We start from the raw sequence: 14,734 nt of genomic DNA, 5'->3' as shown, positions 1-14,734 counted from the left end.
TCCAGTGATCTGTGAGGTTGTACCATATACCTGCTCCTCAAATGGAAGACCTAGCCCTTGGCTCTCCAGTGTTTTTCATTGATCAATGTTTCCAGTGTGACATCAAAACCGTACTTGTGCAGAGTTTGCGTGTGAAAAAGTGATACCAAATGAATGCTATTCAAAACCAAATTAAATTTGATGGGCAAGTTTCTTATAAAGACAGCCGATTTTGGAAATCCTACATTTGGAGCCAAGGGGATTGGCTGTTTCAAAGTCATCATAGTATAGCTGAAGTTGTAATGCTTGTCTTTTGGCTGAAAACGAAGAGTGAGTTTTAAAATAACTTCCATCAGAGAAGTCAGTGTAAGTACTAGGTTCTGATATACACTCCTTCTTTAAAAGCACACAAATGTCTGGATTTCTGCACACGAACCTCAGTGTTTCTAAAATTGGTACATATATAAAAGTATCACTTACAGTACTTGATCATAAGTACTGGATTTTGATTTTGCCTGTTGTCATATCTCACTCCCAGTGTTATTTAAGATAAGATAAGATAAGATAAGATAAGATAAGATAACCTTTATTAGTCCCACACGTGGGAAATTTGTTTTGTCACAGCAGGAAGTGGACAGTGCAAAAGTTATGAAGCAAAAATTAGAATAAAATAAAATAAGAATAAATACAGTACACAACTGTACAGAATAGAATAAAATAAAATATTATATACAGTAGAATAAAATAGAATAAAATATACAATAAGATAAAAATAGAATACAAATGCTATATACAACTGAGTAAAAATACAACGATGCCAGAAAAGATTATTGCACATTAGTGTTATTGCACATGTGTGGATGTGTGTGTTGATCAGTTAAAGTCTTTGTTGTGGAGTCTGACAGCAGTGGGGAGGAAAGACCTGCGAAATCTCTCCGTCCCACACCGTGGGTGCCGCAGTCTCCCACTGAAGGAGCTGCTCAGTGCTGTCACAGTCTCATGCATGGGGTGGGAGATGTTGTCCAACAGTGATGACAGCTTAGCCACCATTCTCCTGTCACTTACCACCTCCACTGGGTACAGAGGGCATCCCAGAACAGAGCTGGCCCTTCGGATCAGCCTGTTCAGTCTCTTCCTGTCCCCGGCAGAGATGCTGCCGCCCCGGCAGACCACACCATAAAAGATGGCTGAGGCCACCACAGAGTCATAGAAGGTCTTCAGGAGTGGGCCCTCCACTCCAGACGACCTGAGTCTCCGCAGCAGGTACAGTCTGCTCTGCCCTTTCCTGTAGAGGGCGTCTGAGTTATGAGTCCAGTCCAGTTTGCTGTTCAGATGAACACCAAGGTACCTGTAGCTGTCCACAGTCTCAATGTCCATACCTTGGATGTTCAGTGGTTGCAGTGGAGGATGTTTGTGCCTGCGGAAGTCTACCACCAGCTCCTTGGTTTTACTGCCATTGATCTGGAGGTAGTTCAGCTGGCACCAGTCCACAAAGTCCTGAGTCAGTCCTCTGTACTCCTTGTCGTCCCCATCAGTGATGAGGCCGACTATAGCAGAGTCATCAGAGAACTTCTGCAGGAAGCACTGGGTGGAGTTGTGGGAGAAGTCTGCAGTGTAGATGGTGAAGAGGAACGGAGCCAGAACCGTTCCCTGTGGGGCCCCCGTACTGCAGACGACCCTGTCCGACACACAGCCCTGAGTCCTCACATACTGTGGTCGGTCGGTGAGGTAGTCCAAAATCCAGGTAGTGAGGTGATGGTCCACTCCAGAGTTCTCCAGCTTGTCCTTCAGAACCGAGGGAAGAATAGTGTTGAAGGCACTGGAGAAATCAAAGAACATGATTCTCACAGTGCTTCCAGCGGTCTCCAGGTGAGCGAGGGAGCGATGTAGGAGGTGAATGACGGCATCATCCGCTCCAATGCCAGGCTGGTAGGCAAACTGAAGTGGGTCCAGTGATGAGCTCACAAGGCGCCGAAGCTGAGCCAGGACCAGCCGCTCCAGGGTCTTCATCAGGTGGGATGTCAGAGCCACCGGCCTGTAGCTGTTGAGGTCCTTGGGGCGTGAAGTCTTTGGCACTGGTACAACACAGGAGGTTTTCCAGAGCTGTGGGACTCTCCCCAGCCTCAGGCTCAGGTTGAAGAGGTGCTCCATCACACCACACAGTTGGTCCACGCAGGACCTGACGACCCTCGAGCTGATGCCATCTGGGCCCGCTGCCTTCTTGCCATTAATCCTCCTCAGTTCCCTCCTAACCTGGGTGGTTGAGAGAGACAGGCTGGAGCCTCGTGTTGATTGTGTATTGGATGCTGTTGTTGGGGTCAGAGGTGGAACAGCAGCAGTGGGGGTGGGTGAGTCTGCAGCCGATGTTGGAGACTGCCTCATGGCTGAATCAAATCTGTTGAAGAAATGATTCAGTTCATTTGCCCACCTCACATCCCTCCCAGGCAGAGAGTTCTGATGTTTGTGGCCTGAGATGGTTCTGAGGCCTCTCCAGACTTCACCAACGTTATTTTGCTGAAGCTGGTTCTCCATCTTCTGCCTGTAGCTATCCTTCCCATTCCTTATCAGTCCCCTCAACTCTCTCTGCACCCTTTTCAACTCCTCTTTGTCTTTGGATTTGAAGGCCCTCCTCTTTCAGCTGGGTGCTCAACTCCCCATTTTTGGTTGAAGTATTTATTTAGTTTCCATTCTGTATTCAGATTTGTGAAAATATTTTCAAATTTGTCAAAAGATTGATTTATCCCAGATATGTTGGGAGCAGTTACAAGTAAAGCAGAAATGGAAGTATGCTTTGCTTGTGAGTAAATCTCACTTGTTAGTTCGTCCAAGTATCCTACAATTGAGGACACCAAACTATTGGAAATCCCACTCCCCTGTAATTTGGCCACAATGGATGCACACATTGCACATATGACCACTGTTAAGGTGCTTTCGGAAACCTGCGTATGTTAAGAACTGAAACCTACAGCCTTGCTAAGAACAAGACAATTTTAATTTGGGCCCAGGATAGTAACCATGTTCAACTCTTAAATGTGAAATCAACTGCTGACTGTTGGGATACAGTTTCTGACAAATGTAACAAGTCAGCATAGTTTTAACTTCTCACTCCCTGAGTGAGAGCGGTAGTGGCTGGTTAAGCAGTCTGGCTCTCAAATCTTAAATCTGGGTGACTCTCTCATTTTGCCCATATTAATGTTACACAATACACTGTTGTCTGCAGGAATGTGTAAAAAGTCTCCAACGTAGCATCATAAGACATATTGAACACAAAATGTGTTTTGAAAAGTTCATCAAATGCCCCAAGGGAGTGGTTTGCATTGCATTGGATGAGATGCTTAGCTATGGTGATATGGACACGGTCAGACTTGCTCTTCTGATGGTCAACAGCGAGGTGGTATGGTTGCCAACCCTGCTGATTACGGAGATGTTCCCCCAAACTGCAGCACGACTAGGCTTAAGATAAGGAAACTCAACATTAGACATGAGAATAACTTGCAGCCAGAGTAAAGTATTTTATGTTATTATTTATATATGGCTACAAAGGTGACATAAATTATTTTAAGCACCTTAATAATATGATTACCTTATTAAAGAGTACAAGTCTCCCAATTGCCTCGCATGCACTAATTGCACTAATTTTTGGAGACTTTTGTTCCCCTGGAGATGGTGGAAGTATGTACCAGCAACAGCAAGGAAACCATTTCTTGGTCGTAGGCTGAGGACAATGAGTGACAGGATTAACTGAAAACTCTTGTTAGTATTTATGCCAAAAATCAGATTAATCTTTCAGAGATTCACTGAACAAACAAATAACATTGAAGGGGAAAAAAAACTGTCTCATAGGTGTTCTCATTTTCTAATATTAATTATATGGTCGCAAAAATCATGAATGAAGCAGCTGTACCTGAAATTATGGCAAATGCTTCAAAACAAGAAAAAGAAACAACTTACTTGTTGACTCATCAAGACCTTTCCTGGAGGACTTTCTGCCGACTGCACCAAGTGATGCATTTCTAGTGTTGAAGTGAGCTGCTTAGCTCATCGTCCCATTTCTGAAACAGTCTGGAGGATGTCTCGTCATCAAACAGGAGAATGAAATCTTGTTACACCTTTGGGAGAGAAGATATTAAACAACAAGAAATACTTTGAAATGTCAAGCTATTTCAAACATCTCATTTCAAACTCACTAGTCCTTTAGTATACAGGAATCATGGGAAGATAGAGAGGATTTCAGCACTTCTGTCTGTCTCATTAACAAGCTTCTGATGATGCTGAAATGCCTCTCTCATCTTCTAGAAAATCAGGCAATTTTCTGTAGTATGATTGAGCAAAGATATTACCTCTTGGCAAGCATCCCCATCAAGCTGCCTGTCAACATTAACAGTCCTTTGGAAATTTGGGCCTCCTGAAAAAAGGTCTACAGAGCTATTCCGTGGCACCGCAGATCTTTGCCAAATTTTTCTTTGAACTGTTTTCAGATGCCAAGAACGGTATCCTGTGCTGCTTGCAGCATCATAGAAGTCTTCCTTAAATTAAGAAAGGTTATTGTCATATTCAGTTCATAGAACTCAGAATTTTGAAATGCAAGAATGACACTTACATAGCCTTTCTTAGAATATGGATTCTTCAGGGAAGGGAACAGCATCACAATACCGAGAAGATACTTCTCTCTGACTGCTTTTGTGGGGAGGTGTCTGAGAGGAGATATTAAATTAGTAATCAAAATGTATGCAACGGCCATGCAGTAAAATTGGCACAAATAAAATAAAACCCTAAAACACATATACCCACATATATACCCACTCACAATCATGTGAGCCACCAGGATGTTAACCATTTGTCCTCTTGTGGCATCAGTTAACATTTCTGTTGTTTCATACTCTTGTAGTATGTCATCACCAACAGATGTGGCACATGAGCTGAAGCTTGAGTCCAACATCCCAGAGCAGTAGATGAGGAGCAATTAGAAAATTCTAAAGGAATAGAAACAAATGTAAATAGCTGTATTCTCAGGATGCAGAGTGACTGATTAAACCTGCCTTTCAAGCTCACACTGACTTCTGACAGTCAGCACAACATTGCCTTGTCCAACAAGGTCCTGACTATTTCCGCATCAGCTTCTGTCCCTGTTGCATCCCTGTATATGACTTCTGAATCAGGGGGCAGGAAAAATCTCTCAATAACTGTAAGATAAAAATTCATGTGGTTTTGAGGCAGCACTTTTTATAGGTCACTGGAAAAGACTGTCCATTTTAAATGCATTAAGCCACCACTTAGTAACCATTAAATAGGTACATTTCTTCCCTTCCAGAACCTAAAGTCCAAATTTCAAAGTTAATGATTTGCTTTTTATACATATACAATACATGTTTCCTTAATTTACAAAACAGTTTACTAAAGGCAAGTTAAATTCATCAGTGTGTGAAGAATGGAGGTTTAAAACAATACAAATCTGTTTCTAAATTTTTTCCCTATCAGAAGCTACAATAAAACTGAACACCTTTTTCGTGGAATTGGAGAAATTCAAACTATCCTTCCAAGGCATCCAGCTTGATATAGTTCTGCTGCTCGTTGTACTTCACCAGCATTTTTACCAAGACATACAAGAAAGTTTGATGAAGTAAATTATGATTTAAAGGGAAAACAGCTGAGATGCCCTGACTGCATTTAAAATGCGTGACAAGGTTAGCTAAACAGACCACATACAGAGGACTTTGTATTGTACCGTCCCTCCACAGAAGACAGAGGCGTTCGGTATTCTGTTTACCAGCTGTTTATTAGGAATGGTAACACAGGCTACTGTGGGCCATAGCCAACACCAAAACAGAAAAAAGCACTCCCTGAAGAATCAAAACAATCCCTCTCTCTCCTCTTAAAGTCACGCTCCTTTTTCCCGCACACACACACACACACACACACACACACACACACACACACACACACACACACACACACACACACACACACACACATGTCTGGTTTGCTATCCTCGTGGGGACATCCCATTGACATAATGCTTTCCCTAGCCCCTTACCCTAACCCTAACCATTAAAAATGAATGCCTAACCCTAACCCTTACCCTAAACCTAACCATAACCTAATTGTAACCCTGACAGTAAAACCGCATTTTGAGTGTGAAAATTGCTTTCAACCCCGAGGGGACCTGGATTTTGGTCCCCACGGTGCAGAAAGTCCCCACCAGGATAGTAAAAGTCATATTTTGGTCCCCACCAGGATAGTACGAACCCGTACACACACACACACACACACACACACACACACACACACACACACACACACACTCCATAACTCCCACCTCCATACACTCTCATTCAAGCATGTTCTCCTCTCTGTCATAGATAGCTGATATGATTGACAAGCTTAATAACCTCTAGACTATTACACCTTCAAGGACACTCAGTAAATAACATCGTTGCAGGTGTGGAGCAACTATGCCAACACTGTGTGGCAATTCTGGACACAATAACACTGATAACGCAACAATGAAATTAACTCGTAATCCAATCCTTTACAATTTGTATTTTCGCCAAGCGCTAGCTAGTCATTCTGACACACTAGTGCCGGCAACAAACAAGACTTTGTAACTCATATATTCTCCGGATATGTTCCCGTCCGTGAATTGCTGCCTTATTGTGGTGCAGGGGTTTGTGTGGCCCAGGGATCCCAGGGGCTATGTTGTCTGGGAGCTTTTGCCCCCGGTAGGGTCTCCCATGGCAAATTGGTCCTGGGTGAGGGACCAGACAAAGAGCCTTCAGAAGACCCCTATGAGTAAAAGACCAAGGGAACAGTTCACCCTGTCCGGGATAGGGTTATCGGGGCCCCGCCCTAGAGCCAGGCCTGGGGAGGGTGCCCGAGGGTGAGCGTCTGGACGGGGCCCAGCTGGGCACAGCCCGAAAAAGGTACATCAGCCCATCCTCCTGCAGGCCCACCACCCGCAGGAGGCGTCGTAAGGGTTAGGTGCAATGTGTGCCAGGCGGCGGTCAGGAGCGGAGGCCCTGGCGGACTGATCCCCTGCTACCAAGACTAGCAATTGGGACATGGAACATCACCTCTCTGTTGGGGAAGGAGCCTGAGTTAATGCGTGAGGCTGTGCGTCGGCATCTACAGACTAGATATAGTTGGACTCACTTCAACACATAGCTTGGGCTCTGGAACCATTCTCCTGGAGAGGGGCTGGACTCTGTCTCAGTCTGGAGTTGCCCTTGGTAAGAGGTGGTGGGCTGTGGTGAGTATCCTAGTATCCCCTCAGCTTGCTGCCTGTACATTGGGTTTCTCCCAGTGGATGAGGGGGTTTGTTCCCTGTGCCTTTGGGTCAGGGAGCGGGTCCTGACTGTGGTCTGCGCTTATGTGCCAAGTGGCGGTTCTGAGTACCCAGCGTTCTTGGAGTCCCTGGGCATGGACGCTTGAGGGTGCTCCACCTGGGGACTCTGTTGTCCTACTGGGAGACTTCAATGCTCTTCAACGCTCTTTGGGGCAACGACAGTGACGACAATTTGTCCATAACGAACACCATGTTCAAATATAAGTGTGTCCATAAGTGTACATGGCACTAGGACACCCTAGGCCGCAGGTCGATAATTGATTTTGTAATCCTATCACCAGACCTGCGGCCATATGTTCAGGACACTCGGGTAAAGAGAGGGACTGAGCTGTCAACTGATCACCACCTGGTGGTGAGTTGGATCAGGTGGCAGGGAAGATGCTGGACAGACCTGGAACACCCAAACGTATAGTGAGGGTGCACTGGAAATGCCTGGCAGAGGCCCTGGTCCACGAGATTTTCAATGCACACCTCCGGCAGAGCTTCAATAGCATTCCAAGGGAGACTCGGGACACTGAGTCCGAATGGACCATGTTCAGCACCTCCATTGCTGAAGCCGCTGCACTGAGCTGCGGCTGCAAGGTGGTTGGTGCCTGTCATGGTGGTAACCCCTGAACCAAATGGTGGACACCAGAGGTGAAGGGAGCCACCAGGCTGAAGAAGGAGGCCTATCGGGCTTGGTTAGCCCGTGGGACTTTGGAGGCAGCTGATAGGTACAGACAGGCCAAACGGAACACGGCTCCGACGGTGGCTAAATCAAAAACTCAGGTGTGGGAGGAGTTTGGAGAGGCCATGGAAAAATGGTAAATGGCCTGTATTTGTATGGCGCTTTACTTAGTCCCTATGGACCCCAAAGCACTTTACAATACATTATGTCATCCACCCATTCACACACATTCACACACTGGTGATGGCAAGCTACATTGTAGCAACAGCCCTGGGGCGCACTAACAGAGGCGAGGCTGCCGGACACTGGCGCCACCGGGCCCTCTGACCACCACCAGTAAGCAATGGGTGAAGTGTCTTGAAGGACACAATGACCGAGACTGTTGGAGCTGGGGCTTGAACAGGCAACCTTCCGATTACAAGATGAACTGCCAACTCTTGAGCCATGATCGCCCCAAAAGACTTTCGCACTGCCTCGTAGAGATTCTGGCAAACCGTCAGGTGACTCAGGAGGGGAAAGCGGTGCTCTACCTGCACTGTGTATTGTGTGGGTGGAGCGCTACTGACTTCAACTGAGAACAATGTCAGGCGGTGGAAGGAATACGTCGAGGACCTCCTAAATCCCACTAGCACGTTTTCCGTGGAGGAAGCAGAGTCTGGGGATGAGGGGGACGGCTCACCTATCTCTGGGAGTGAGGTCACTGAGGCAGTTAAACAACTCCTTGGTGGCAGAGCCCCCAGGGTGGATGAGGTCCACCCTGAGTTCCTGAAGGCTCTGGATGTTGTAGGGCTGTCTTGGTTGACATGCCTCTGCAATGTTGCATGGAGATCAGGGGTGGTACCTCTGGAATGGCAGACCAGCGTGGTGGTTCCCATCTTTAACAAGGGGGACCAGAGGGTGTTCGAACTATAGGGAGATCACACTTCTCAGCCTCAGTGGGAAAGTCTATGCCAGGGTGCTGGAAAGGAGAGTCCATCCATTAGTCAAACCTTGGATACAGGAGGAACAACGTGGTTTTCGTCTTGGTCATGGAACACTGGTCCAGCTCTTTATCCTCTCAAGAATTCTTGAGGATGCATGGGAGTTTGCCCAACCAGTCTACATGTGTTTTGTGGACTTGGAGAAGGCATTCTCCTGGTCCTCAGCTGGAAAAGAGTGGAGTGCCCACTCCAGGTCAGGGATGAGTTCCTGCCCCAAGTGGAGGAGTTCAAGTATCTTAGGGTCTTGTTCACAAGTGATGGGAGAAGGGAGCGGGAGACTGACAGATGGATTGGTGTTGGGCTGCAGTGATGCGGTTGCTGTACCGGTCCGTCGTGGTGAAGAAAGAGCTGAGTGTAAAAGCGAAGTTCTCAATTTACCGGTCGATCTACGTCCCTACCGTCACCTATTGTCACGAGCTGTGGGTAGTGACCGAAAGAATGAGATCAGGGATACAGGCGGCGGAAATGGGCTTCCTCTGAAGGGTGGTTGGCCTCTCCCTTAGGGATAGGGTGAGGAGTTTAGCCATCCGGGAGGGGCTCAGAGTAGAGCCGCTGCTCCTCCACATCGAAAGGAGTCAGTTGAGGTGGTTCGGGCATCTGATAAGGATGCCTTTTGGGCACCTCCTGGGTGAGGTGTTCTGGGAATGTCCTACCTGGAGGAGTCTCCGTGGCAGACCCAGGACACGCTGGAGAGATTATATCTCTCTGTTGGCCTGGGAACACCTTGGTGTTCCCCCAGACAAGCTGGAGGAGCTGGGGAGAGGGAGGTATGGGCTTCTCTGCTTAGGCTGATACCCCTGTGACCCGGCCCCGGACAAGCAGAAGAAGATGGAGGGATAGATGTTTCACTATACATATTGCAGTTTGTGGCACTAACTTATGACTATTCCAGTAGATTTGACTTAATTGCACTTACCACTTAGAACTGCACGATAGCAGTGAAATGGTTGAATCAACACCAATGTGAATAACTGAAAAATAACTCAAACACTGAACACAATTTAAATCAGAATGAATAAAAATTATACTAAGACAGTTGAATTCAACTTGGAAATGCTGAAATTTCAACACTGTCAATCTGAACCTCTGAGTGCTTGCTCCTTAGTATTGCCTTAATTTGAACCAAGGTAGTACTTGCACTTGTTACTCAAAATGTTAAAACCCCACTGGTTTATAAACAGTGTTCAGCGTGATCAGTGTGAACAGTGTTTCTGATGGCCAAAAGACTTTGCCCCGGGTTTTGACAGTGACCCCCCTAATCTGGGGTGGTGCCTCTGGATTGGCAGACTGGGGTGGTGGTTCCCATCTTTAAGAAGGAGGACCAGAGGGAGTGCTCTAACTATGGGTCCAAACTAGGGACCACACTCCTAAGCTTCTAAGGAATATCTATGCCAAGGTGCTAAAAAGGAGAGGGTTTTTTTTAGTCAAACCTCAGATTCAGGAGGAACAATGACGTTTTTTGTCCTTGTCATAAAATGCAGGACAAGCTCTTCATCTTCTCAAGTATATACAAGTTTGCATGGAAGCTTGCTTATCCAGTCTACATGTGTTTTGTGTTTACTGTGTCCCTCAGTGTGTCCTGTAAGGGGTGCTTTGGGACTATGGGGTCTTGGCCCATTGTCATGAGCCATTTAGCCCAGGTACAACTGTTGCTAGAGCTTGGTCCACAAAAAGTCAGAGTCCTTTCTGGCGGGTGTTGAATTCCAAATGTGATTTTTCTGATCACAGTCCTGTTAACAAGTTTTGGAAAACATTTTGTTCTGCTTTATGAGCCAGAGTATGTATATCCATCCATCCATTCACTTCCACTTATCCTTTTCAGGGTCGCGGGGGCGCTGGAGCCTATCCCAGCTGTCTTAGGGCGAGAGGCAGGGTACACACTGGACAGGTTGCCAGTGTGTTGCAGGGCTAACAAGTAGACAGGGTCACATCGAAATCTTATTTGAAGAAACTAGCACCTTCCCTCTCTTTGAGAATCTACACAACCTTCCAGTCACTCAGTGGCTGAAGAGCAATCTCTTCACAAGATTCACTTACCTGATCCAGTTGAGTCAGTCCACTTGTCTGAAGAATAACATTTGGATTACTTACCTCACATCCTCACCCGCCTGTCCACGAGCCAATATCTCTCTATATTCCCAATGAATAAATCACTGGTCCTTCTCAGAGCAGCGTTGCATCCTATGACCCAATTCCATTCTTCATCCTTTAGCAGAACTGATGGAACAAATTCCTCCTTCCTAGTGCATCTAGCTCCTTTGTGTGAATTCTCTCCCTGACCACCACCTGTAACTATTATTCCTTGTGCAAAGTTTATCTGTAAAAATACCAGTTTAAGTTCATTGTAGTCTGTCTTGGGCCCTCCTTAAAAGTAATCTTAAACTAACCGCCTTCACAGCACATGATGCCCTCATATTGATCTGCTCAGAGTTTCCACTCCAGCGTCCCCCTATATTTATTTTTGGCATTCTTGATTGATGCCTTTGTTGAAATGTTCTCACCTCCTACTTTTTCCAGCCCTGAAGGCTCTCATCTTCCTGTTGAGGAGTGTTTTGATGTTCTTGGTTATCCTTTGATTGCTTGGATAACACAGTCTCTGTTGGAATTATGGATTCAGTGCAGTGTATACAGTCCATGGTTAATTCTGTGATCCCATCAAAATCCTCTCCATGCGACTCACAGAGAGCTTTGTAGTCAGGCACCTCAAAACATTCCTGCAGAGCCACAAGAGGGTCTTCTGACTGTCACAGCCTGACTTTTGACTAGAGTGGTGTGGCAGGGGTGAGGTTACCCATACTTTTATTTGAACTACCAAATAAGTGTAGGGGAAACGAGCTGTATGCATCCTTTATGTCTGTATACAGCAGATCTATTGTTCTCTCTTCTCTGATGGTTTTCTGCCATGTAAGACAACTTTTTAGGAATTGTGATTTGAAAAAAAAAGTACTTAAAAGATCTCAGTAAAATAAATATAAATATATCAAATGTATACATTTATTATTGGAATAATTACAATCTATATGTCCTCTTGAGCCATAGAAAATTAACTCACCAGCTAATTAATTATGTACACTTGTACACAGTATACCCATCTTCTGAAGGTTGCTTCCAGCAGGATAATGCACCAGAAAAGCTCAGCTCAAATCATCCCCATCCCCTGAAAGATCAAACCATCTCAAATTCGTATCTTGAACATGGCAGCCAGTTCACTGCAGCAACTGTGTGACGCTATCATGTCACTATGGACCAAAATCTCTGAGGAATGCTTCCAACACCTTGTTGAATCTGTGCCAAAAGTTAAGGCAGGTCTGAAGGCAAATGGGAATCCAAACAAGTGCTTGCAAGGTTTACTTAACAATGTGTTCCGTGAGTGACTTTACTAGTTCTAATGTTATATGTTAATTAAGTAAGTGATTTCACCCCAGCTATCTAATTAAATCTGGTAAATTCAAGCTCAGGAAGGCAACCATTTGTCCCAGAAAAAAAAGATCAGTTTCATTGAAACCAAGATAACTGCAGCTGTTACTGTAACCACTAAAGCACCTAGTCCTTCAACTCAGCATTTTATGGATTTTACTACAACCGTTTCCACTGAAATCCCCCAAAATAAAGGCAATCATCGATCATAACTTTAGGCACTTTCACTAGTAATTTTCAGTATTCTAGTTGTACAAAATGTTTGATTGTACTGATTTAGTTCACAGAAAGTATTCCTTTATCTAATTTAATGTTTTGATTTTTATAAATACAGAGTAAACCTAGGACCTTCTTGATGCAAAGCAGCTGATGCACCACTGTGCTGTACTGGCTAACATGTGTAAAACTCAAGCTTTAGAGCACAGTGCACAGTGATGAAGCACTGTGGTGGGGTGTGGTTTGTGGCTCAGCTGCAGGGGAGGGTTGATGCAGTCAGTTCAGGAGCAGTGCCAGGGGAGGCTGGCTCGCACAGCTGCCAGCCATCATCTAATCATGCCTCTCCTTCACAGTGTAGGAGGCTGGGACTGAGGTTAGCGTGGAGAGCAGAGACCAAAGCTGGCAGAAGAGAGACTGCAGCAGTAGACTAGAGCTGACTGGGTGTTATTGTACAAGTAGTAAATAGAGCAAAAACTGTGTGTAATAAAGAAAATGCGTATTGAATGATAAACATAAGTGTCCAAAGCGCACAGCACCTTTTCCAGGTTCCTGGGGTTTATACCCAGGTTTTATAACATCTCTGCTTGTGTGAAGAAGCATGTAAGACATAGTAGGACTGGCACAGCACAGTGCAGTGCAGACAAAAAGAAGCAGTGTGCACAGATACAAAAGGAGGTCAAAAAGCTGGCTAGCTAGCCAAGCTAAAAGGTAACCTTTTTTGGCCAACATGCGCTCCTTGTACAACAAGGTGGAGTTAATTCACCTGAGGCTGGGAGATGATGAACTGTGCTGTACTTTGGGCATGTCTACTCTGGCTAGAACAACAGGATGCCAGACTCCCCTTCCACATCAACAGCCTGCTACTTTTTCCATGTGGACTAAAACCATCTGTCAGGGAAAACTAGAGGAGGAAATCTGTTTGTGTACATAAACAAAGGTTGGTGCATAAACTGTGCTCTGGTAAACAGTCACTACACTCAGGCAACAAAACTTTTGACCATTAAATGCTGGTCGCTCTATCTGCCTCACAAGTTTACAGTGGTTTTTGTCATGACTGTTTACATCCCACTAGGTGCTAATGCTAACATGGCACTGAAGGAGCTGAACAGGAAAAACCTGATCGCTCCAAAATATGCATCAGGGCATTTTATGTCATAGCTGGAGACTTTAATCAAGTAAATCTGATTAACATCCTGCCTACATTTTTAACAGCATGTCACCATGAAAACATGGGGAAACAGCACACTATACTGCTCTGCTAGTGCCGGGGGTTTCTTGGGTGCCAGGGTGGCTGGCAGGTCGGCTGCCTGTTCTCTCTGGGACTCTCACCCTTAGGCCATGGGGGCCCCATCTGGGGCCTCCCTCCTTCTCATGCTACCGTCGCTATCGTCCCCATCCCCAGAAAGTCAGTGTCAAAAGCCGTTTCATAGATGATACCACTTCATGAGTGGTTATGTGGCCCTCACATACCTGGAGAGTAACAACCTATATGTATGTCTGTGTAGGTTCTCAGTCATGTAAGTCATGGCAGTCTAAGGAGCTTGGAAATAATGCGACTTGATTTTTAAAAACTTCTCTTGAAGATGTTTCACCTCTTATCCAAGAAGCTTCTTCAGTTCCAAAACTAAATGGTGCAGAGTCCCAGGTACTTAATCCTTGTGGGGTTTGTCTCTTAAGAGGGTTGTTAACTCACTATTACTCATGTGCCTTATCACATGATCCAAGGTGTGAAAAAAGCATGGGTCATTATCACCAGAGGTTTTGGGTGAAACCACTGCTAGACCTTGCATCACCCTATCATGTGACCTACTGAGGTCACCTGAGGCAAAATGTGAGGGGGTTGTGAGGCGCCTGCATTGTAGATGGCTGACAGTTGGTGTTGTAAGCCACCCCCTCTGTTCAATGACGGTCTTTCACTGTGGACATAGATGGCCTCTTTTCCTCTTTTCCATCTGTCTTTTTGGTCCAAAATGTGAACATTGGCATCCTCAAAAAAGTGATGTCTGTCCTTTAGGTGCAGTTATACAGCTGAGTCTTGTCCTGTCAAAATTGCCCACCCTATGTTTTGCCATGCGTTTATGGAGTTACATGTACATACATATATGTTATATGAACTTACATGTACATCTGCTC

The 14,734-nt window shown here is 45.5% G+C and overlaps 1 protein-coding gene across 7 annotated transcripts in view; it reads right to left on the bottom strand.

Moving 5' to 3' along the window:
* The window catches only part of znf1035 (zinc finger protein 1035), a 66,086-nt gene that overhangs the window by 17,252 nt on the left and 34,100 nt on the right, over positions 1 to 14,734 (bottom strand). Inside the window, exons 3-8 of one of the 7 annotated variants that reach the window (XR_010095012.2) lie at positions 4,787 to 4,952; positions 4,580 to 4,673; positions 4,320 to 4,505; positions 3,931 to 4,088; positions 3,563 to 3,694; positions 1,981 to 3,427 (exon numbers count right to left, since the gene is read on the bottom strand). The gene's annotated coding sequence lies outside the window, so the exon portion shown is untranslated. Of the gene's footprint in view, positions 1 to 1,980; positions 3,433 to 3,562; positions 3,695 to 3,930; positions 4,089 to 4,319; positions 4,506 to 4,579; positions 4,674 to 4,770; positions 4,953 to 14,734 lie in introns of those variants that run through there. The other 6 variants (XR_010095011.2, XM_063486389.1, XM_063486388.1 and 3 more) reach the window with 6 other exon arrangements.

The sequence above is a fragment of the Pelmatolapia mariae genome, linkage group LG10_11 (genome assembly GCF_036321145.2).
Source record: "Pelmatolapia mariae isolate MD_Pm_ZW linkage group LG10_11, Pm_UMD_F_2, whole genome shotgun sequence".
NCBI classification, from domain to species: Eukaryota; Metazoa; Chordata; class Actinopteri; order Cichliformes; family Cichlidae; genus Pelmatolapia; species Pelmatolapia mariae.
Note: the sequence above shows the minus strand (reverse complement) of the source record. Positions and strands in the feature narration are given on the sequence as shown.